Source organism: Thamnophis sirtalis, unplaced genomic scaffold (genome assembly GCF_051295495.1).
Source record: "Thamnophis sirtalis isolate CommonGarterSnake01/CBP01778 unplaced genomic scaffold, rThaSir2_p1.2 scaffold_9, whole genome shotgun sequence".
Lineage (NCBI taxonomy): Eukaryota > Metazoa > Chordata > Lepidosauria > Squamata > Natricidae > Thamnophis > Thamnophis sirtalis.
Window position 1 is genome coordinate 40,365,631 of NW_028261389.1, and position 24,272 is coordinate 40,389,902.

A 24,272-nucleotide genomic window follows, 5' to 3' on the forward strand; every position below is an offset into this window, starting at 1 on the left:
TAGGATTTCTTAAGCAAATCCACTGCGCTTTCAACATGAAGCTAAAATTGGGACTTTTTAAAAATGCCGCGGGACACGGGACAAATTGTTAGAAATCGTGACTGTCCTGCCAAAATTGGGACGTCTGGTCACCTTACTCTTTGCTAAAAATGATTATAGGGAAGGAAACTATTCCCTTCCCTATTCCCACCTGCCAATCCTTTCCCTCCAGTAATATGTCTCATATTTGGAGTAGTGTTCATTTTAATACTTATTCTTCTCTATAGATTCACTAATATTATTATGAAATTAAAAATGGAAAATATTATTACTATATATAAGAAGTTCTAGAAATAATTATCCCAATACATTTAAATGAATCATACAAAATCTGAGGCCCTATGCTTTAGAAATAACTGTATAAACCTTAGAAGAAACAGATAATAGATAAGACTTATTACAATTAATGTAATAACATGAAAGTTTACAAAGTATTGGACTATGGTAAAAAAAACTAATCTAGTATGTAGAACCTAACCGATAAAGAAATGATTTCATAATAACCATTGGGGATACCTTCAAACCAACAATAACATTAAAAGGAACCCAATTATAGCCAGACTATTGTCCAAAAATATAATCTGCACTATGTTGAAGGCTTTCTAATGAGACAACTACCTTTTAACCCAACTTTTGTATCAAGTATAGCTGCTAATACTATAGTGTTTGATGTTTAATACACTTTAATAAAATCAGATTGTGCTGAAAATGATTTGTATTCTATGACACAAATTTTGGTGCCAAAATTTTAGCATCCATATTTATCAAAGAAAGTGGGTGATGTCTTGTATGTTGAATTGGAACCTTAGCAGTCATTAAAATTACAGAAGTAAAAGCTTTTCTGGAAGAAATAGAGAAAATTTTATGTATCACTTATTCTAAACAAAAATTAAGAGAAAATGAAAGCTGGAGGTTGCAGAGGAGCAAACAATAAATACTTTATGCCAGTTTATAGGAAAATAAACAGGGCCAGAATTGTACTTAATTTCATTGATTTAATTGTATCCATGTTAAACTTATAGCTTGATAAATTGTTTGATTCTACATTAAAAATGATAGCGTAATTGAAGCTTGGTAAGAAATGAAAGCAGTTTTATAGTAATCTCTTTGATTAGCTAAAGATTATCTAAAGACTAAAAAGTGTTTTCACTTTGAGAAGGATTAATGGTTGCCAAATAGTTATTATATTCCATTCCAATAAACAGGCTTATAGACTTTCCGTGAATTAGATTTCAATTTAGTTGAAACTGTACTTCACTAGGGACTTTAAAACAGGATTAAAATCCCCAGCTATAATTATCTGATCAACAATCAGAATAAAAAGATGGACGAAAAATCTACATACACATCAACAAAGTATTTTATCCTAATATTCTACAGAATATCTCATAGGATAGATAGCAAGTGTTGTGTTTCAACTTCTGCATGCTAGAACTTCAATATGACAGAAAGGCCTGTTCTTTTTTGACATCGCTTTAGTTTAATGTTCTCAAAATTAACAACAGAATATTGGGGGGAAAAATAAGAATGAAAATTTCAAATGTAATGTTAAATGTAGCATGAAGATTTATTTTGTTGTTTCAGAAAATCCCATTGATAAGACTGAGTGATATGGTGCACTTCATCAAGACAAAGATATGATGTGATTTGCTTTGGCGATTTGCTGCTGAGCATATGCAGAAGCTCCTTCCAGGTATTTCAGATACACAGAGAGGCTTCAGAAGAGGTTTAAGAGCAATTTTATGTCTTTTTTTTCAAAATGAAGGCGCCTAATTATTTTGTGAGCCAGTCTTGAAAACATGCTTTGCTAATATTGTCATGGAAGCAATGCATTGTCTTAAAGACTTGCACTGCAGCAATATTTGGATAAACACACTACTGCAACCAAGAATTAAGAAGAAACTTCTTAAGAATGAGGACAATTAAGCAGTGAAACAACTTGCCTTCCAAAGTTGTAGGGGCTCCATCACTGGAGGTTTTAAAGAAAAGACTGGACAACCACCTATCTGAAATTGTATAGGGTCTCCTGGTTTGAGCAGGGGCTGGACTTGAAGGGACATCAAGGTCCCTTCCAGCACTAGTCCGATTAAATCTGTTGTTCTAAAACAATACCAATAACATCCGAATTAGTTTTCTAAAGACAATTGAAGGTCAAAGACAAAGTGCTGCTGAATTTAGGACTGAATTTTGCTGATAAATCTCCTAGATCAGAATGTGCTTGAAATAATAGATCTTACATTAGTTTTGAACATGTTGGAAACCATGTTTTCTCTCTGTACTTCTAAGCTAATTGGATTTGATTATGTTATTAACTTTTCAAAATTTAAGTCAATTTCTTTTTCCAAGAATTGCAATCAATATAGATGAGTTTTCCCAGATACATTTCCTACAGGAATTCTTCCATGCATTTACATTTCTTTGAATTTCCTTCCTCCGAAAGGTCTCTATTGTTATCTGGGTATTCTGTTAAAATCACACAACTATCATATTTTCAAGAGTTATTTATGACTCCAAGCTTCTTACCAGCTTTGCATGAATATTGTTCCAAAGTATAAGCCTTATTTCCAAATCCCTACACAATTTTACTTGAGAAGTTATTTCCTTCTATCCTTTGAGCCTTTCTGGTCTACTAGCTAACATTTATTCCTCTAAGCCAGTTATATCAAACTCCTAGATAATATTACATAGAAAACATCCTACATACTTCCCTTACATTGTCAATCTTCCTGACTTGAGTGTTACAGTGCTGTAATCAGATATTACCTTTTGAGACTTGTTACTGTGCTTAATTGTCTGTAGTAACATAGTTCAAGAATTTGTAATCCAATCATATGCATAAATACTCATATGTTTTTCTATAACCTTTATATAACCTTTATTTGAAAGGCCAATGCACATATTACTTCTGGACCTGAAGAACAGAACCTCAGTAAATTTTTTTTTTGGGTAGATGGCAGCTCCCTTTCCAGGTCGCTAACAATTCAAAATTGAAGAACTTTTATTAGTCCTCTATGGAACAGCCCAGATATTCAATTCAAACTGGGGATTCACGATTTTAAAAGGGCATGGATTTAATCTGAATTTGTTATTTGAGATTTTAGATAAACCATTCAAGCCACTCTAAGGTCTGATCTGAAAAATGATTAATCTATAGGCTATCATTGGTAAGTAATAAAATTCTTGCAGGTGCTTCATTTGAGAGGCAGAATGGGGTGAAAACAGCAGAGATCTGTTTCAGACATTTCAGATGAAGTTAATTCTACCAGGTTTCAAAGGTTTAACAATGGTTATTGTTGTACATTTTCCTCTTGAACCTCTTCTAAATCAAAGCATTAAGAAATGGGGAAAATACAACATAGCAGCACTTGTGCTAAACCAAAACTTAATAAAACTGTTTAGCATCTGCATATCATGCTGATTTATTGATAATAAATAGCTGTACTACCCTTATACATTTTAAAGATTTAGCCAGTTGTCCACTTTGGGGGGAAGAAGTATCTCAGAAGCTGAAAATGGTGCCGGCCCAAACAATGTTCATTCCTAAGAGCAGTACATGTATGAGCCTTCAGATGGGTGTGTTAGTCTGACATGCATTTTCAAGAGATTTTCATCTGCTGTAGTCCTACAGAATTTAAAAGTAAGGTTTGAGCTGAGACGTACCCTACAACACAACAGTTGTTCTCAACCTTTTCTTCATCATGGACTCCCTTTAAATACCTTTTGTAACATGGATCACAACCACAAACCACCAAGACGTAACTCAATATTTAAATCGTAACATTTATTCAAGCCTTTGCAGACCTCCTGTGACAACATCACAGCCCCCCAGGAATCTGTGGACCACAGGTTGAGAACCATTGCCCTAGTCCATGGGTATCAAATTTGTGGCGTCACGTTGCCATCATATGATGTATCATGATGGTTTTCCCCTTTATGGAGCTGGGGTGAGGGTGGGCTGTGTGTGATGCATTCAGCCTGTTGGCTGCCAGTTTGACACCCCTGCCCTAGACAGATCAGTCTTGGGCCCCTATTTGCAAAGCTGTGAGCTGAGAATGAGCCCAATCCTTTAATTCAACAAAATATAAAGTTAAGGTTTGAAGATAACCCTATTAAAAAAGCTCAAAAAGTGAATCAAGCCCAAAGCAATGTTACCCTTAACATCCCAAGCTGCAATGGAAAGGCAGTCTGGATCTTAATTAATTTCTTGTATCCTGCAATTTAGTTTCCTGGCTTGCATCAACTTTCCTGCAACCCACTGGGTTACATTTGTTTTCAAAGTTTATTTTAATTTTATCAATGAATGCAAAGTGAGCCCTCCAAATTGGGAGTGGCGAAGGAAATAGAATTATATTCCTTTTGTTTATTGTGTTTATTTTTTATTTTTTATTAAATTGATATGCCACCCATCTCAATGTTGTCTATGAGGAGGCTTAGAAACAATAAAAATAGCAATATGAAAAAAATATAAATACACAAACAATTAAGTAACTGTTAAATAAATCCAGTATTGGAGTGGTAAGCAAATGACGCCACATTAACTGTGGATAAAAGGGATTTAGTCATGAATGATATTTATGATCACATTTGATAATTTAAATTTAGTCAAGGCTACTCCAGTACTAGAAAGAGTCAAGTGAACATGTGGAATGAGACATTTTTTTAAGCCAGTGACCATAATCTGATTTTTCCTTGGGTTGAAGAGTTTGAGCACACCATCCTTTATTCTTACATATTCATTCAAGAATGAATAAAAGAAAATTTGAGCTTATTAATTGATGTCTGAGTAGATGCAGTAGACCTGCAACAGTTTTTGAGTGTTGATTTTTGTTTGTTTTACAATGAGAATTATCCTTTTGAACATTTCTTTTTAATTAAATAAAATAGGCTACAAGCTAAAGATTTGAGAGGTTAATGTGGAAAAGCCATTTCCTTTTAAGAAATATCCTGACAGGTATTCTGTTTTAATTTTAAGCCTAAACCTTCTGTTCCTGGCTCTTGAAACTCTAAAAAAAACAATAATGTCAGTCTGACAAGCCTGGTATTAACCTACAGTCTGGTTAATCAATAGACTCCTTGTTTTTCAGAAATTCATACCGAAAGAGATAAAATCAGATGACCGTATTTGTAGGAGAAGGATGAATTTGTAATAACAGCAAGTCCAGCTAAAGAAGTTACTTTACTTCTTCCTGTAATATTCTACAGACATAGTTTGTGTAGGTCCACATTTAAGACATTTAACCTTTATTTGTCTTTTTATAAAAACTTCTGTATAAAGGAGGAGTTTTTTCAAATGATAAGATGAATCATTCTAAGGGATTTTTGTACAAGCCATTCTTGAATATCTTGAACTAAAGGTCACTTTTTGAAAACCCATCTCTGTTCCCTATGAAAGAATCTAGTAGTAGATACTGGAATAATAGGGTTTTCTTATTTTTTTCTATTAACCCAATAATTACTATGGCTTGTTGCATTGTCAGCAAGATATTTAGACTGAATTTAACATTTTTGTCTAAACCAAATCTTCCCAAGAACCTAGGATAGGTAGATGTTGAAGTTTGACGGTGTTAGATATATCATTTCAGGATGTAAGCTTTTCGGAGTAAAGCTGACTTTTGCAATTGACTGATGGTGAATTTGTCAATGCCAATGTACTCAAGTGGTGCTCCAGTTGTTTTGGGATTGCACCCAAGGCACCTATCAATATTGGTACTACCTTTGCTTTCCTTTACCATAGTTGTTCTATTTCTATTTGCAGGTCTTTGTATTTTGTGATTTTCTCTAGTTCTTTCTCTTTAACTCTGATGTTGTTAGGTTCTGTCACATCCATTAACCAGACTTTTTTGTCTTTTTATTGACCATTGTTAAATATGGGGTGTTATGAGGTAGGTGGCTATCTGTTTGAGTTGTAAAATCCCATAGCCATTTAGCTTCATTATCTATTATTCTCTCTGTTTTATGGTCCCACCAGTTTTTGCTTGAAGGCAAATGATATTTTTTGCAGGTCTTCCAATGTGTTTTGTCATGCTGTTATAGTCTGGATGTGATAGTGATGAAGAAAGGATTGAGCAGGATGGAATTAGATGACCTACAAGGTCCAGGGAGATATTCACTTCCCTTCCCTTCCCTTCCAGTTTGCAAATGTAAGTGTGCATTCATGTGCATCTGCATCTGCTTTAGCTAAAAAAAAATGCCTAAATGTAATGGCATAGAGCTGGGGCAAGAACCACCCACTATTTCTGCTACCCGGAGGCCAAACCCCCACCGTAGGGAGGAGGAACCGACCAGGTGGTTCCGCCCCAGGCGACTTATGGATCCTCTGAGGTTCCAGACGGAGCTTGGGGTTATTCCTGATACCCTCGCCCACAGTTCGGCGGAGACTCTGGCTGCCGCCTGGTACTCGGCGGCGTCGGAGTCTCTCGACCGGATTGCGCCACTACGGCCCCTCTGGGTCAGTGGATCCCGGAGAGTTCCCTGGTTCACCGAGGAACTCCGGGAGAAGAAACGCCGGAGGAGATGCCTAGAGCACCAGTGGAGGTCCGATAGGTCCGAGGCAAGCCGAGCACTCTTAACTACCTGCACCAAGGACTATGTCCGAGCATTAAGAGCTGCGAAAAGATCATATATTTCTTCCTTGGTCGCGTCCGCCGAGTCACGCCCAGCCGCCCTGTTCAGGATAACCCGCTCCCTCCTTAATAGGAGGGAGGCGGGAAACCCCTTGCAGGGTAGGGCTGAGGATTATGCTCAATTCTTGGCGGACAAAGTAGCTCGGCTTCGATCGGACCTGGACTCCACCGCAGTAGATCCAGCTGAGACGCAGGAGGATCATCTGTTACATCAGCTCTGGGTTGAGTTCCAGGAAGTTGCCTCAGGGGATGTGGACAAGGCCATTCGAGCTGTAAGTGCCTCCACTTGTATTCTGGACCCGTGTCCCTCCTGGCTGGTGGCTAACAGCAGGGAGGTGACACATGGCTGGATCCAGGCGGTTGTCACCGCCTCCCTTCGGGAGGGGCACTTCCCCGCCGTACTTAAAACGGCGGTGGTGAGACCCCTCCTGAAGAAGCCATCGTTAGATCCAGCCATTTTAAATAACTTTCGTCCTGTCTCCAACCTTCCCTTTATCGGGAAGGTTGTTGAGAAGGTGGTGGCCTTTCAGCTTCAACGGGCCTTGGAGGAAGCTAGTTATCTTGACCCCTTCCAGTCCGGCTTCAGGCCTGGTTACAGCACAGAAACCGCTTTGGTCGCATTGACCGATGATCTCTGGAGGGCCAGAGATGGAGGCTATGCGTCCATCCTGGTTCTCCTGGACCTCTCAGCGGCTTTCGATACCATCGACCATGGTATCCTTCTGCGACGACTGCGGGAGGTGGGAGTGGGAGGCACTGTTCTGCGGTGGTTCTCCTCCTACCTCTCGGACAGGTCGCAGTCGGTGTTAGTTGGGGGGCAGAGATCGTCCCTGAGGCCCCTAACATGTGGGGTACCTCAGGGTTCGGTCCTATCACCCCTACTATTTAACATATACATGAAACCGCTGGGCGAGATCATTCGGAGGCACGGGATAAAATACCACCAATATGCGGACGATACACAATTGTATCTGTCCGCCCCGTGCCAACTCAATGAAGCGGTGGACGTGATGAACCAGGGTCTGGAGGCCGTTAGGAACTGGATGAGTGCTAACAAACTGGTACTCAACCCGGATAAGACCGAGTGGCTGTTGTGTTTCCCCCCCAATAATTTGGCTAATACACCAACGCTTAGACTGGGGGGTCAAATTCTATACCCCTCAGATAGGGTCCGCAACTTAGGAGTCCTCCTGGATCCACAGCTGACTTTTGATCACCAGCTGTCGGCTGTGACCAGGGGGGCATTTGCCCAGGTTCGCCTGGTCCGCCAGTTGCGGCCCTACTTAGATCGGGGGGCTCTCACAGCAGTCACTCGAGCCCTTGTGATCTCTAGACTGGAATACTGCAATGGGCTCTACATGGGGTTGCCCCTGAAGTGCATCCGGCGACTACAGTTAGTCCAAAATGCAGCCGCGCGAGTGATAGTGGGCGCACCACGGTTCGCCCACGTTACACCTGTCCTCCGCGAGCTGCACTGGCTACCTGTTGGTCTCCGGGTGCGCTTCAGGATACTGATGACCATCTTTAAAGCACTCCATGGTAGTGGATCTGGGTACTTGAGAGACCGCCTTCTGCCGATTACCTCCCTAAATCGACCAATTAGATCGCACAGACTGGGCCTCCTCCGAATCCCATCCGCCAGTCAATACCGACTGGCGACCACGCGGAGGAGAGCCTTTTCTGCTGCTGCCCCGACCCTGTGGAACGAGCTCCCCATGGAGATCCGCACCCTCACCACTATCCAGACCTTCCGCGCAGCCCTCAAGATCTGGCTCTCCCAGCAGGCCTGGGGATAGGCTCCTAATTACCCGCCCGAGTGTTTGACTGTTGAATGAAAGTTGGGTTTTTATTACTTTTCTGCTGTTCACATATTGTTTTGTTTTGACCTTGCACCTCCCCTTCCTTGTGGTTGTAAGCCGCCCTGAGTCCCCTCAGGGAAAAGGGCGGCATATAAATCCCAATAAATACCTAAATACCTAAATACTGGTTCAGGCAAACCAGTCTGAACCCACAGAATACCACCTCTGACAAGGTCCCTCCCAACTCTGTTAATCCGTAAATCTGTAAAACTAAGTGGATATGTAAACTTCACTGTTTTTCCTGGACTCTAAGCAGAAAAAAGTGCTCTCCATCTGATGGTTATAATGAAATCAAAGAAGTACACAAAGCAAGTATGCATTACATTACTGATTAGTTATTGGTTATTGTTCATATCTAGTATTTAAGTCATTTTATGTTTAAATACCAGATATGAACAATAACCAATAACTAACCACTGATGGTTAGCACAACAGGGTCCTCCCCACTTCTCCCACATTCATTTCATTCGACTGCCAATTTTATGAAGAGCTCTAGAGGACTCAAAAACATGATCGCTACTTTGGAACATTTTGCTTGTTGTAATAAAGATATTCATCACCAACAATTTATCTAGCTAATTCTCTGTATGACTTAGAGAGAGAGAAATAGTTGCTCACCATTCCTTGAACATTGAGAAACCCTCTGAAGAAATGACCTAATGGGTCATGGGTTGTCTAGTATTGTTTAGCACTTTAATGTAAAACTAGGTAACTCATGACCCACTGGGTCATTGTTTCAGAGATATTTTGTTATCTAAACAGAGAAACAGAAGGAGCAAGGACACAAAAGCAGTGGGAGTGGGAGAGACTTGTGACTTCCTGCCAGCTTTCCATTACTTTCCTTGTGGGAAGCTGGCATAAAGCATCGTAAATGATATCAAATAACTGTAGCTGACCATGGCAGCCTATGAGATCCTCATTTCAGAGATATTTCTTTATCTAAACAGTTACCATGAAAATTAGGAGCCTTAATGACTTTTTAGTGGAAAAATCAATTTTACCTTTGTTAACGAAATGAGACATTTATTTTAAACTTGATATATTATCACATTGATTATAACTATCCCCTCTCCTGCTTTCTTGGATTATATCAAAAATATTTCACATCCAGTTTTTGACTTGTCTTTTCATATGCGCTGTCTCTGGCATATTCTTGGCATCATCTGGCATGACAAAGTTCCAAATAGCGCAGTCTTGGAATATGCTGGAATTTCTAGCATGTATACACTATTGAAACAGTGATGTCTACATTGGCTTGGGGATGTCATGAGAATGGCTGATGATTGGATTCTGAAAGATCTCCTGTATGGAGAATTAGTGCAGGGAAATGACCCCAGAAGGAGACCACAGCTGCGATACAAGGATATCTGCAAGAGGGATCTAAAGACCTTGGGAATGGACATTAACAGCTGGGAAAACTTGACCTCTGATCGTTCAGCTTGGAGCTAAAGACGCAGCATGGCCTTCTCCAATTCGAAGAGATACCTGTTCGGCAGGCTGAAGCAAAGAGGCAGTCCCGGAACCAGCGAAATCTGGGGGCTGGTCAGGGGACAGAATGTATCTGCCCTCAGTGTGGAAGGAATTCCCACTCCCGAATTGACCTTTTTAGCCACACCAAATGCTGCTTTAGGACCTCTTTCCAGAGCACGATACCATAGTCTTTTGAGACTGAAGGATGCCCAAGAATGTTCTGCATGTCTGATTGTCTCTTCTAGTATATATACAGAGGTACAAAACAGTATGTGAAAGTGATCTGAATTAATCAAGGCCTAAAATTCCAGATTATTTCATCAGGCAAAAGTTTAAACATACAGTAGAACTTCTGGTCACGAATGTTTCTGACTATGACCAAATCGGGTTCTGACCAAAAAATTCACAACTCTTTTTTTTTTGGTGGCCAATTTTCCCTTCCATGCCATTTTTTTGTAAGTGCCAAATTTCCAAAATTAGGTTTGGGTCATGACCAAATTGGTTTGTGACCAAAGTTATGGAATGAATTATGGTTGTGACTAGAGGTTCTACTGTAATCCTGATGAGAGAGGAAGAGCCTGAGATAGCCAATGTAGACATTTTAATGTAGACATTTTAAATGTTACTTGTTTTATTCATTTGCATTAAAATTAAACATATACATTATAACTTCAAAAAGTTCAGAAAGCTAAAGTTAATTTGTCTGATGTTTTAAATTAAATTCTATTATACAATTATACTTTTTAAAAAGAAATATTCTTTATTCTTCCAAAAGAGGATTTATTCTTCCAAAAAAGAGTTATTGAGTGACTTATAAAATATTAGAAGCATGTATAATATACAATTCAATGAAGAAAAAACATATTACATTTACAGATTGGTAGAATTTGGGGCATAGTATTACTGACATATTTGAAAACTATGTTCATTATACTTAATGTTTAAATCCTGGACAGCAGAAATAAACTGCTATAATTCATACAAACTGTTTCTAAAAATGCTATCTGTATGATCTAATAAAACTTTAACCACTTTTCCATTACCTTCATCAAATTTAATGAAATCCACTGTTAAATTTTATCTTGCTTATTTAAAATATTTTATTACTTATGCTAATGTTTACAAAATTCCTGGAATTGCTAGATCCACACATCCTTTTTCAAAGAAAAATGCTTTGATTTCATCCTGAAATCTGACTGAAAAAAATCAGTTGTTTACACTGCAGCAATTGAAAAACAGGAAGACTAAAATGCTAATTTTCCAATTTTAATGATACTGTTTTCTCAATCATTGTTATATGCAGTATGTTGTGTGTGACATTAAATAACATTTTCTTTCTTCTGGCACACACATTTACTTGTGTTATACATTACATTTTTATTCTGCTCTTGAGTTTGGCTTGATATGATGTGCAAATTTCTCTGCTGCAGGATGGTCTCAGGGAGTGAAGTGGAGGCAAGCCTAGATAAGGAGTGCAGTGGTGCCACTGGAGGATGGTAGAGGCCATATGCAAGTTGATGGAGGGGGTTGCTGCAGATCATGCAGGAATAGAGGCTGCAGGATGTGTGCAAGCATAGAAAGAAAGGCAATTATGTGTGTGTGTGTGTGTGTTTGTGTGTTTATATATGCACATTTGTGAATGCAGAGAGTCTTGGCAAGGGTGGGTATATACACACGGTAGGAGGAGTGCAGAAAGGAAGCTAAAAATGGTACAAAGTGTGTGCAACCACAAAGAGGCCCATAACTAATTAGGGTGCTAGTGGTTGTGTCCCAGTGGTGGGATTCAAATTTTTTTACAACCGGTTCTGTGGGCATGGCTTGATGGGCATGGTGTGGCTTGGTGAGTGTGGCTTGGTAACCATGGCAGGAGAAGGATACTGCAAAATCTCCATTCCCTCAGCTGGGACTTGGGAAACAGAGAATAGATGGGGTGGGGCCAGTCAGTGGTGGTATTTACCGGTTCTCTGAACTACTCAAAATTTCTGCTACCAGTTCTCCAGAACTGGTCAGAACCTGCTGAATACCAACTCTGTTGTGTCTCTGAATGTGGTTATTAATGGGGGTGTGTGAGCATAGAGAGGGTCATGATCACATGAGCATTGCAGCATGGCAGTGTGGCAACACAGAAATGGCCACACATTTCAATCCCACATGGATCCAGGATTTTGAACACATTCTTTAAATTAGTCTATTTAAGTACCTTGATTTAAAAAATGTTGCCCTATGATGCATTGTTTTGCCAAATCAAAGCTACAAACCAGTGGTGGTTTCAAAAATTTTAGAACCTATTCTGTAGGTGTGGCCTTTTTTGTGGGAGCGGCTCAGCGGTGATGTGACCATGTGGGCATGGCCAACTTGGAAAATGTGGCTCCCCCCCCCATGATGTCATCCCATTTGGTTGATGCCACACTCTCCTCTATGCTATACTGTGACAGAACTTTATTCCCTTCGGGAACTCCCCCTTTCCCAGGGATGGCCTTCTTGCCTATCAAGATGCTTCCTTAATGACAGATCTTGGGATCCTGAGAGATGGCATGCGAAGAAGAGACTTCTTAGGTTTTTTTTACAGGGGTTTTTAAATCAAATTTTAAGGGGTTGGGGGGGGGGTTGATACGGATTGCTCAGACAGGCTTGGGGGGGAGTCTGCCAGGGCACAGGCCAGAGCTAACTAATGGGCATGGGTCGGGAGTGTTGGGAAGGGTTGGGATTCCAGGGGAGACATTAAGCCATTCCATTGGTGGGTTTACCATCTCTATTGTTTGTGGGAGAAGCAGATATGTTGGGGGCCGAGGGCCAAATTATGTCAGGGGATGCGGGTCCACTGTTTAAGAGCAATCACGCATTCCAACCCTCATCACCCTTCTCACACCTCTGGGTGCTCGGGATTACAGGACCCTAGTCCCAGCTGGTGTTGCTTAACACCAGGTCCGTGGAACATAAGGCTCCCCACATTTACAATGTCATACAAGAGGGTAGAGCGGACCTGGCGTACATTACGGAGACCTGATTGGGCCATGAGGGGGGTGTTCCACTTAGTGAATTATGCCCACCAGGCTTCCGGGCGTTTCACCAGCCAAGAGCCCAGGGCAGGGGTGGGGTGGGGTGGTGGCAGTGGTTATTAGGGAAAGTCTCAGATCTCAGGAGGTCACTATGCCTCAGATGGGGGGGGGGTGAGTCCCTTTTTGTGAAATGGGGCCTTGGAGTTCAGGTGGGCCTTCTTGTTACGTACCTGTCTCCCTGCTATGTTTCATCGGCCCTGCTGGAGCTGCTGGATGTGTCAGCTGGATTGGCGGTTGATTTCCCCAGGCTTATGATCCTGGGAGATTTCAATCTGCCTTCCATTGGCAAGACATCCGAGTCAGCTCGGGAGTTCATGGCTTCCATGATGGCTATGGACCTAACTCAGTTAATTCAAGACCCCACTCATAATAGGGGACACACGCTCGACCTGATTTTTGTCTCTGGGCAGTAGATGAATGATCTAGATTTAGGGGATATTTCTATCCAACCCTTGTCATGGTCGGATCATTTCCTTATCAGGCTTGACTTCCATACTGCTACCACTCACCGCAGGGAAGCGGAGCTGACTAAATGGTTCTGCCCCAGACGCTTGATGGATCCTGAAAGGTTCCTGATGGAGCTTGGGACTTTTCCTGAATCCCTTGCTCACAACTTGACCGAAGCCCTAGTGGAAGCCTGGGATAGGGCGGTCACTGGGGCTTTGGATCATGTTGTGCCTTTGCAGCCTCTGACCCGGTGTAGATCCCAGGTAGCTCCCTGGTTTACTGAGGAGCTCCAGGAGATAAAACACTGGAAAAGACACCTAGAGAGTGGTTGGAGGGCCAGCCGATCTGAATCTGATCGAACACTAGTAAGAAATCATATTAAATCCTACTTAGTGGTGATAAAAGCGGCAAAACGGCAACATTTTTCCGCTCTTATCGCGTCTGCAGAGAGAGAGAGAGAGAGACAGAGAAAGAGAGAGAAAGAGAGAGGAAGAGAGAGAAAGAGATGCCAAGTGCAATCTGGTGAACAGGCTTCCAATTGTCAGTCAGTCCTTTATGCTCCTTCAGGTTGCTTGTTTGCAGAAATTTCATTACCCAGCTAGGTAACATCATTGACGCTAACAAGCAGCAGGCCAAAGTTACTATATATAAACAGGTAGCAAATGGGCAATAGGAATACTTTCCCAACAAACTGCCTTTTCAATATATTGAACCAATATATCATTATGTTGGGATCTTGGCAACAATACAGAGGTGTTTGCCAATTCTTTTTTCCTAGGTGCTTTTCTGATTTCCTGCAGCAACCTACAATTCTGATATTCTCATGCAAGTGCTAAGCAAGCCCAAACCTTAGTTTCCAAGTCCAGAGAAGGTCAGTCAAGTGCTGAAAATATTGAGACTGCTGTATCCCTGGAAGAGTTTCAGGAGAGCAATAGACTGGGAAGGTGATCATGGTAAAACCTCCCCCCCCCATTACTAAAAGACCATCTATGTACTTCTGAACATAATTGTTTATATGGACTTTCCATTTTTATCCCTTGTAATTGCTTTCTTTCCTTCCACACATTGTCAGGTTCAGTGAAATATTTTCATTTCATTAATATTTAGATTTTTCTAATCTATACTCGTTAGACAAATCCAAACAGCTGGTAAAATAAATAATTTATACTAATCTTGTATGGCTTGCACACAAGCTGTACAATTAAAGATTAGGGATTTTTCTGGGTTAAGTCAAATAGTGGTACAAATCTCACTTTGGCTTATTTAAAAAAAAACCCTGCCTTTAAAGGAGATGTGGGATGTTGAGTTTATAGAACAAAGTGCAAGCAGGATTTTGAGGCTAACCCAGAAGCTATGCAGAATATCTAAAAGTAGAGACGTTTCTGTGTAAAGTTAAGCACTACAGTATATCAAAGCTGATGTGGTAGTTCAATCCTATGAGTCATTAGTTCAAAGCAAAGCCAAAAATCAATTAAACCCCACATGGGCTTACCATTAAAAGAAGCAAACTAATAAAAAACCACTCATATGGGTTTCTTATACACTGGCTGTCCTAAGCAGTTTACTTAAACATTTTTTCTCAGAAGGTACTGTAGTTGATATTCTAGTATAGAGATATCAAATCGGGGCTGAAAAAAAGTATCTAAAGTCTGCAAGATGGCAGCAAAGAGTTAAGTGTCTTCTGTAGCCATTGGCTATGATCTAGTAGTTGTCTGGATTTCTGCACCCCATATCTAGTAGTGCTGTCCTATTGCAATATTGATTGACGTTTTCAACCCAACAGGATACATTACAAATGAGTTGCAACCTACTATCTATCTTTATTTATAAGAGACCACAATCTGTACACCCTTTGTGTATATAATATAGATGAAGGGGCTTTAGGATTATTTGTGGCCAGCAAGGCGATGGTGTAGTTATGGGAGCTATTCTCCCATAATTGCTGCCAAATGGCCATTTTTAATAAATCTGAAGGAAATAAGTCACACTCTTTAATTTCATTTTACTTAAGTTAATTTGACCTGGATTCAGTTAAATTCTAGCCTCAACCGATTACTTTATATCCTTTCACACAATCAAGCACTGCTGCCACCACTTAAAGACCAATGTGGGTCTTCATCCCAAAACAATGATTCAAAGAGAAAACTCTGATTAAGTCTAGCACAGCAATATAAATTAAACAATACTCAACTTGATGTAGCCATGTCATAAATGGGAGGACATCATCCTTACACATTTAGTATCTTATTTTCATAGTCCCTGCATATGTTTGCAAAGATACATTACATGTTTTTTCCTTACATTCACCTTTTTTTGTTGACTTGTTGTGGGGACTGAGGGTAAGGCTGTTGAACAGGAACAGCAGCAGTAAGTGCAGACTTCACACACAAGCAGAGCATGAAAAACATAATCATGTAAAGCCATTTCTATGACTGGATATGTCTCTATTTTGCTTTCTTTCTCATTTTTTTCTAGTTTAGTTTATCTTGTTTCCAGGTAAGATTTATTTTTGTTTTGTTTTTCAGTTTGTAGATAGTGCAGCCTTCCAATGCATTTTTCTCTTATCTCTCTCTCTCTCTCTCTCTCTCTCTCTCTCTCTCTCTCTCACACACACACACACACACACACACACACTCACACACTCTCACACACACACACACAAACACACACACACACACACACACACACACACACATATTTGCAGATACAGTACTAGCTATATTACTGATGTACCAAAATGTCTTGGGTTGAAAGTTTTTGAATATTAGCAACTCAGATTAGTAGTTATGTTGTTGGTTCGAGCTCCAAGCTTGGCAATTTGGTTGCAAATGTTTCATCTCCATTTGAGGAGATATCTTCAGTGCACTTTGGATTGTGCTTGTCTGGGGGAGCACTGGCTTTTAAATACCTGCTGAGTCCTGATTTTATTTCAAGATATGTGATTGGCTGCAGTGGTGGGTTTCAAAAAGTTTTCGAACCTACTCTGTGGGTGTGGTCTCCTTTGTGGGAGTGGCTTGCTGGCCATGTGACCTGGTGGGAGTGGCTTGCCAGCCTTGTGTTTTCTTTCTTTCTTTCTCTCTCTCTCCTTCCTTTTGTCTCTTTGTCCCTTTTTCCTTTTTTTCTTTCATCTCTCTCACTTTTTCTTTCTTTTTTCTTTTTTCTTTCTTCCTTTCTTTCTCTTCTCTCTCTGTGTGAGTCTGTCTGCATGTGTGTGTGTGTGTGTGTGTGTGTGTGTGTGTGTGTGTGTCAGTGGTGGGTTTCAAAAATTTTTGGAACCTCTTCTGTAGGTGTGCCCTCCTTTCTGGGTCCACTGGTGGAACCTCTTCTAACCGGTTCAGTAGATTTGATGAACCGGTTCTACCGAACTGGTGCGAACTGGTAGGAACCCAACTCTGATTGGCTGGCTGTAATTGTTGAGTCATAGTCCTTGGTTTTAAGTACCATCAGTGTGATGTAAATTGGTGCTGGTGTTGTTGTTTGGAAGTCTTCTGATAATGTCATGGTCTGCTTTTGGGTTGATTTGATCAGCTGCATATGATGTGGTCTGATTTCTTGTGATCTGTTGAGTATAACTTTGTTTGCAGTGTGGCTGTTCATTGTTCTTAAAATGCTGCCTTTGGGATCATGATTGATGTTGTTCTTTCATTCTAAGTGGTTGTAGATTGGGTTAATGTATCTGTTTATTGATTTATTGGTGGAAATCCAGGCTTATAAGAATTCCCTTTCTCTCCTTAACTTTGCCTATGTTAGTTTGCTTTGAAAAAAAAAGCATAAGCACAAACCCCAAAATTGGCAGAGGAAATAAAAACAGATTAGCAATATCTTTATTACAGAAACATATAATTTAAAGACTCTAGTACATATGTGCTTTCCCCTCCTAGCCAAAGGTTTGGGTGAAGTCTCAAGAGTCTGACTCAAATTATGACTAAATTGCTACTTTTAACGCAAGGCAAATAGAAAAATTAATAAATAATTGGGAATTAGTTATAACTATATTTATTTAAGTTTATAATTAAGTTTTTATTCTAGTAAAAATTTTAGTCTGCACCTGACCTCCACCATTTTCTGAAGTGAAGCATCCCTAATGTGTCACTAAAGAACAGTCTTTGGCCTAAACAAATTGGTACAATTTTGCTTTCTTAAGCCATCTAGAATATCATGGCTTTCATATTCTCGTGGCTTCTTCTTTAAATCAGATTAATGAAAGCAGAATTTTCTGGGTCTCTTTTTCCCCCTCTTGTGTAGAGCTGGCCTGAATGATGGAAATGAATTATTATTGCTATAATACTCAAAGCCAAACCACATACGATGGAACAGATAAAAAATTAAGTTTCCAGATTTTCACTCCCACCACACTTCCCCCTCCCTTTACTCCCGGAGCAGTAGTGGTGCTGTGGCAGAAATAATCTTTTGGACTCCAGCATGGGGAACAAATCAAGGAAGATGTAGACATAATTGATAATTTTGCAATCTGTTCTCTTGAATCTTGAGAACAGCTGAGTTATTACAACATGGCATTATTGTTCTATTCCAAGATGCAAAATGGAGGCATGAAGATAAGCCTTTAAGCAACATAATCCAGGACATGAATTTTGAGCTCTGTTTGGACCCAGCTGTCTCTGAACTGCTGAAGTAGAAAGCCAACCACTTTGCCTCAGACACTTCTTTTATCACTCATCAATTCCTTAAAAGCAGTTTTCCCAGTGTCATTAAACACTGTTGGAACGATAAATAGTCCAAACAAAAAAGATTGAAATTAGCCAAAAAAGATGACTTCATGTTCTCCAATGTTGAAAAAGGGTCCTTGATGCAGATGTTTGATATATTTTTATTCCTGATAAACATGGCAGCTTCATGCATTCTCACACTTGAGCTAAGTAATTTGTTCATGTGGTTGATGATCTTTTGGTGCATTTTCCCCTTCTTTTATGAGAAGCATAAAGATTCAACCATAACAATCTCCTCATTAAAAAAAGTTATTTTCTCTGACTATCACATACAACTTGGTAATGACTTTTGTAGATATTTGAGAGCCATATTCAAGGTTTCCAGAGTCTCAAGAGACTGGATGTCTTTCTACCAATATAATTTCAATTGGATTCCAGAGCAGAGCTGGGCATCAGAGTCAAGGAACCAAATGACTCTTTCTAACTCTATTATTCTGCATACTTTACTAATAAGGTCCTTTGTAATAACAATGTCTAGATTGCAGTAATTGTGCTCCCCTGTGCTCTCTCTGCAGTCTGTGAATAGGAACCTGATAATGGGACAATATTTTTTAGCTTGAAACAGTCCCAGCAGTTTCCTAGTAAAATGTTTGTCAACATTGATCCTCATCACTTACTGCTTGTTAGACAGAGTACTTTCAAGCATCTTAGCTATTTAAAATTAGCTCTTTTTACAGAAAAGCATTAAAAGTAGACAAAACAACAGATAATCTGGTACAGGATTTCAAACTCACATCATCACAGTGGCATCACATGATGTACTGGGACTTCCCTTCCCCCTTTGCTAAATCGGGCATGAATGTGGCCAGCGAGTGAAGCATCTGGCCCGCGGGATGGGAGTTTGACAGTCCTGATCTAATAATTCTTTAGGACTTCAAATAAACTCTAAGATGACCATTCTAATCAATATAATTTTTATGTTGTCCTCTTTTCAGTAGACCATTGAAATATGTGGCTAAAACAAAACAGACAGTGACACTAGAAGATCATTCTATATCATAGATATGGGAGGAACAATGTTTTTCAGAAGTGCTATTTTTTTTAAAAAAAGGACTGTTATGGTTGTCACAGTCTTCCCATGAAAGAAATACACAACTTTGTCCATTTCAAGTAGAAGCACATGGGGATTTAGTACATCTGCAACACAGAGATCTCAAACCATCTTCTCCTTTACACCTTGAAAAGAGAGGAATTTAATAGATTCTGCTTCAAAAATTAAGCTGGAACTTTTAGTAAGTAGGATTTTTCAAGTAACAAATTGGCACTGAGATAATATCTATTTTAAGGCTGGACTATTCTAGGAATACATAATAATAACAATAATGAATATTACTAATACTGATAAAGTAAAGCTATAGTAACAGTCACCTTGGGTGCAATCCCCAAACAACTGGACCACCACTTGAGCACCACTGGTATTGACCAAATCATCAACAGTCAATTGCAAAAGGCAGCTTTGTTCAGAACAGCTTACATCATGAAATATCTTTACCATCTGCCTACCCAGAATTCAATAGGTAGACAAAAGTGCCAAATCCTGTCTAAAAATCTGACTGTATGATTAATCATAATAAGGAATAGGGAAAAAAATAAAATAAGAACTGTGTTAAATTTGATTTTTGGATCTGATATTTATGTTCCATATACTGTATATGTGTCCTTCCTTCCTTCCTTCCTTCCTTCCTTCCTTCCTTCCTTCCTTCCTTCCTTCCCTCCCTCCCTCCCTCCCTCCTTCCCTCTCTCCCTCCCTCCTTTCTTTTTCATCACTTGGCACTTCTTCATATTGCAGTTGTTTTTATATTAGTAGCAGATCTATCATCACATGATCTGCTGAGAATTTTATATCATGCAATGGAGTTTTTCTATTGGAGAGCCTTTTAAATCACAATCTGTGATTTCAGCAACTCTCTCTGTTAATTTTTTTTGCCACTTAATTATGGGCAACATATGATTTTGTTATTCATGCTCAGATAGAATCAGAAGATGGTGTAAGGGAATTTCCTTTTCATCCATTCTTCTTTGTCAATAAGATGCAAGGGATTTGGTATTCTTATCTATCTCACATGGCTAGAAGTGAGGATGTCAGGCAAAGGCATCCATCCGAAAATTAAGTAGTGATAATGAACACTTTTTAAGGCATTGCTAATCTCAAAACAATAGGAAACCATAAGGTTTATTTTTGGCAATGATTTGACTGAAATTTTATGTATAGTCTACAGTAGTGTTTCTCAGTTCCCCTGCCAGTTCCATTGCCAATGGTGAGACAAATCACTCTATGGTGCACTATAATACAGGGCAGTGTATAGAGAGGGAAATCAACAATTAACAAGGGCGTACATGGGGGAGCCAACTTGGGCATCCAGATTATAGATGCCCAAATTGGACATCCATAATCTGAACATTTTTGCTGTATTTTTTCCAAAAAACCCATAATTTGTTCAGGTTCTATTCTGCATATTAATAAAATGGGTTGGTTTTAGAGGCTTTGTGGTCTCAGGGACTTTCCACTCCTTCGGAGAAAGTGTTATGGTCAACAGAGCTAATTTTGGTTTCATGAAACCCCCGAAGTAAAGATAGAACATAATCTAATAACAAAAATGTACAATTTATAAGTCTGTTGTCTCCCTACTTTTTCCCACATTTTTCCTGTGTAAAATTAATACATATAAATCTATGGCCTTTTTTTTCATGATCACCCATTGGATTAGTTGATTTGTTTATTTAAAATGTAAAAACTGGTAACAGAGTGTAGTATCTTGGAATGGAAAAGATGAAGAAGGAAAAAAGACCAGACATGTGTACTTTACAATAAAAAAAACCAACAAAACAAAAACCTAGCAGTAAGCAAGCACTGATTATGCTATCTAATTTGGGTAATGAAACATTTGCCAAAAAAAAACCCCAAGCCCCCAACCCACAACCAAACTAAGATAATACAAAGAATCTTTCATTTTAACCCTGAGCTACAAATATTCTCCTTTATAAGTAAGAATTTAATATTATATATAAGTTTGGTAATGAGTTGTTGCCTTTTTCCATAGCCGGTCTTCTCATACACATTGTGCAGTGGAGAATATATTGCATAGCTCCTACATTTTGATGTTATCTCTGCCAGCTGAATCCTTCCCCATTTTATAGTGAAACCAGGACCAAGCAATTTGCTTTGTGGAATAAAAAGGAACCAGGAGAATCTCAGACACAGAAATCCAATCTTTTCTCTAGGCACAGCCCAGTGTTATGTGACTGACAGATTCTATTTCTTTTACCTTGGCATTCTAGAGGAAACTATCGTCTCTACTTCAGAACAATTGGTAGAAGATTTTGTAAGATAAGAGCAGATATTACCTTTCTTCTATTGCACCACAATGAAAAAAAGAAACATACATTAATCAATATGATGAACAGCCAAGGAATCTGCTGTTTGATAATTACCCCAACACCATCCCTCTACCACCTTTCTATCACTGCTCAATACTAAAGAAAACTCAGAAACACCACACAAAAGAATCATAAAAAGCAATTGGAAGGCATCACTGGGTATGAATTTTTTTTAAGAATTCTTTTTCCCCAAGGGATGAAACCAAGAAACTTTATTTGTTTGGCTTTCCTATAAGAAAGAAACAACAAAAGAAAGAACCTACCGGTATTTTTGTAATCTGAACTATTAGTCTTGTTTTCCCTTTCTTCTCAGTGTTCTATAGAATGTTATTTCCCTTCTTTATTATCATTTAAATAGATTTGGTAGGGTTGATCCTAGAGTGTGGTCAAAAAAGTAACAAAAAGAAAAAAGAAAGAACAGATGGAAGCTCTGTTCATTTTTTATGCATCATGTGTAAAAAGTGGGAGGAGTTTTGATCACACCATCATGGCTGTCATCTTGACTTTTTTGATCAGACTCTTTGAATCCTACTGAGGTCAGGTTTCATGTGCAGTTTTTAAGGTGATGGTGGTCAGTGGCAGAGAGAGATGAATAAATAAAGCACTAGGGTCACAAGTTTCTTGCTGTACAAATCCAGATGACCCCAGATGAAAACTAAAAGATACTGAAAATGTTATTGCTTTACTGCCATCTTGTGGGTGCAGCCAGATCTGTAGCCCTAGCTCCCCTCTACACATACACAAAGATAGCAGGATGAGAAATTGTGGTGTTAATATTTACGTATCAATACAGATATGTGTAAAATCAACAAAAACAGATAAGTCTAGTTTTGTCTTTATGGTTATATTATGTTCATATCTTTTATATTATAAAGAAGTCCACATGTCATTTCATGGTATTCTTTTCCAAAAGAAAAATATTAATTTACTGATTTACTATTTTTTGATACCTTGCTCTTGATCTGGAAAGGCCCACAGTGTCAGGCCTGAAATTATATTCCTTTTAGAATTTTGGCCTGCCACACTTTCTCTTATTTCATTATGCTGTTTCTTTAGTATAGTTGATGGGAGTGGGAATAGACAGGAGTGAGATTGTGGAATGTATTGTTATCATTGTTTTCTAGAAGCTCAAGGTCATCTTTTGTCTCCGTACTTTTACACCTGACTGGAAGCAGCTGGGTGTGGATGCCAGCATGGAAGAAGAAGATTGGACCATGTTATGGATTGTGGGTGTGGGGACAAGATCATGAACTTTTAACTGGGTGGAATTCTGATGTCATTTCCAGTATTGGGATTCCATAGCACAATACCAACAGGTCTGTCTTATTAAATTGGAACTTTAAGGATAGCTCTGCCTTGGATTCTGATTTAATTCTGCATGATATTTGGAATGCTGACACACAGAAGATTTAATAAAACAAATAAACTTTAATCTTTCTCTCAACTATTATAATCTAAGAAGGATATAACTCCCAAAGAAGGAAGAAGGCTTGTGGAGAGAAGGGATGCCCATTCTGAATGTTTTATAACCATCTGTAATGTGTAAGTAATGCTGTAATATAATCAGTATGCCAGCTAATACAGAGGAAGAATCCAGAATTTTGACTTGATGGATTAGCTACACCACTTCTCACTTTCTTTTCTATAAACTATTTCAAATTATATATCTGTATCATGTATCATTCTAATCCCTAGCACCGTGTAACGAGGTGAACTCCTGTTACTTGTCCCAGCTTCTGCCAACCTAGCAGTTTGAAAGTATGTAAAAATGGAAGTAGAAAAATAGGAACCACGTTTCGTGGGAAGGTAACAGCACAATGTGCACCTTCGGTTTTCAGTCATGCTGGCCACATGACCACGGAGACGTCTTTGGACAGAACTGGCTCTTGGGCTTTGGAATGGAGATGAGCACCCCCCCCCCCAGAGCCGGGAATGGCTAGCAAGCATGTGTGAGGGGAACCTTTACCTTTATCATGTATCAATATACAGTATATTTGAGTTAGAATCTTCTTTTAAAATATGCTGATCTATTAAGTCTTCTTATTTCATGTTGATATTAGTCAATATTTATTATTGGCTAATAATAAATATTACAAGAAGTTAAAAATTACTGGATGAATATTTGTGTGGTGATTAAGGTGTTGGACAAGGAATGGGAGAATCCAGATTCTCCTCCATCCTCAGCTATTGAATCTCCCAGGAGCTGATTTTGGACCACTCACTCTCTCTCAGTCCAGCCCATCTTACGGGCTTGGTGTTGTGAAGAAAGAATGGGAAGACAGAGCTCTCCTTGAGCCCCAGTACAAAAAGAGGTAGGATATAAATAGAATCATTTAAATAAATTCACATTTTAATATAATTTTTTCCAGAGCAGAATAAAATCCACTTCACTACCGTGTCTTCTACTTTGAAACTGAGATACTGTTAATTAGACAACATGACAAAGAGTAGAAAACCTAGCTTTGATAATAAGCCAAAGCAACCCTTTTACATGTTTCTGCTCATTATTATTATTTTTTACCTTCCTCTTGATCTTCCAAAGTGACATTCTCCTTACCCCCCACTTCAGCTCTAACAAGGATTGCCTGTGGGTAGCAGGTAGCTTCCATTTGATTTCTCAGTATGGCTGCTCATTGCTTTTGCACCTACGGTTGGCTTTACAATTTGGGA

At 39.2% G+C, this 24,272-nt stretch overlaps 1 pseudogene; it reads left to right on the forward strand.

Moving 5' to 3' along the window:
- LOC148044098 (uncharacterized) overlaps positions 1 to 24,272 on the forward strand; it is a 70,223-nt pseudogene that overhangs the window by 42,985 nt on the left and 2,966 nt on the right.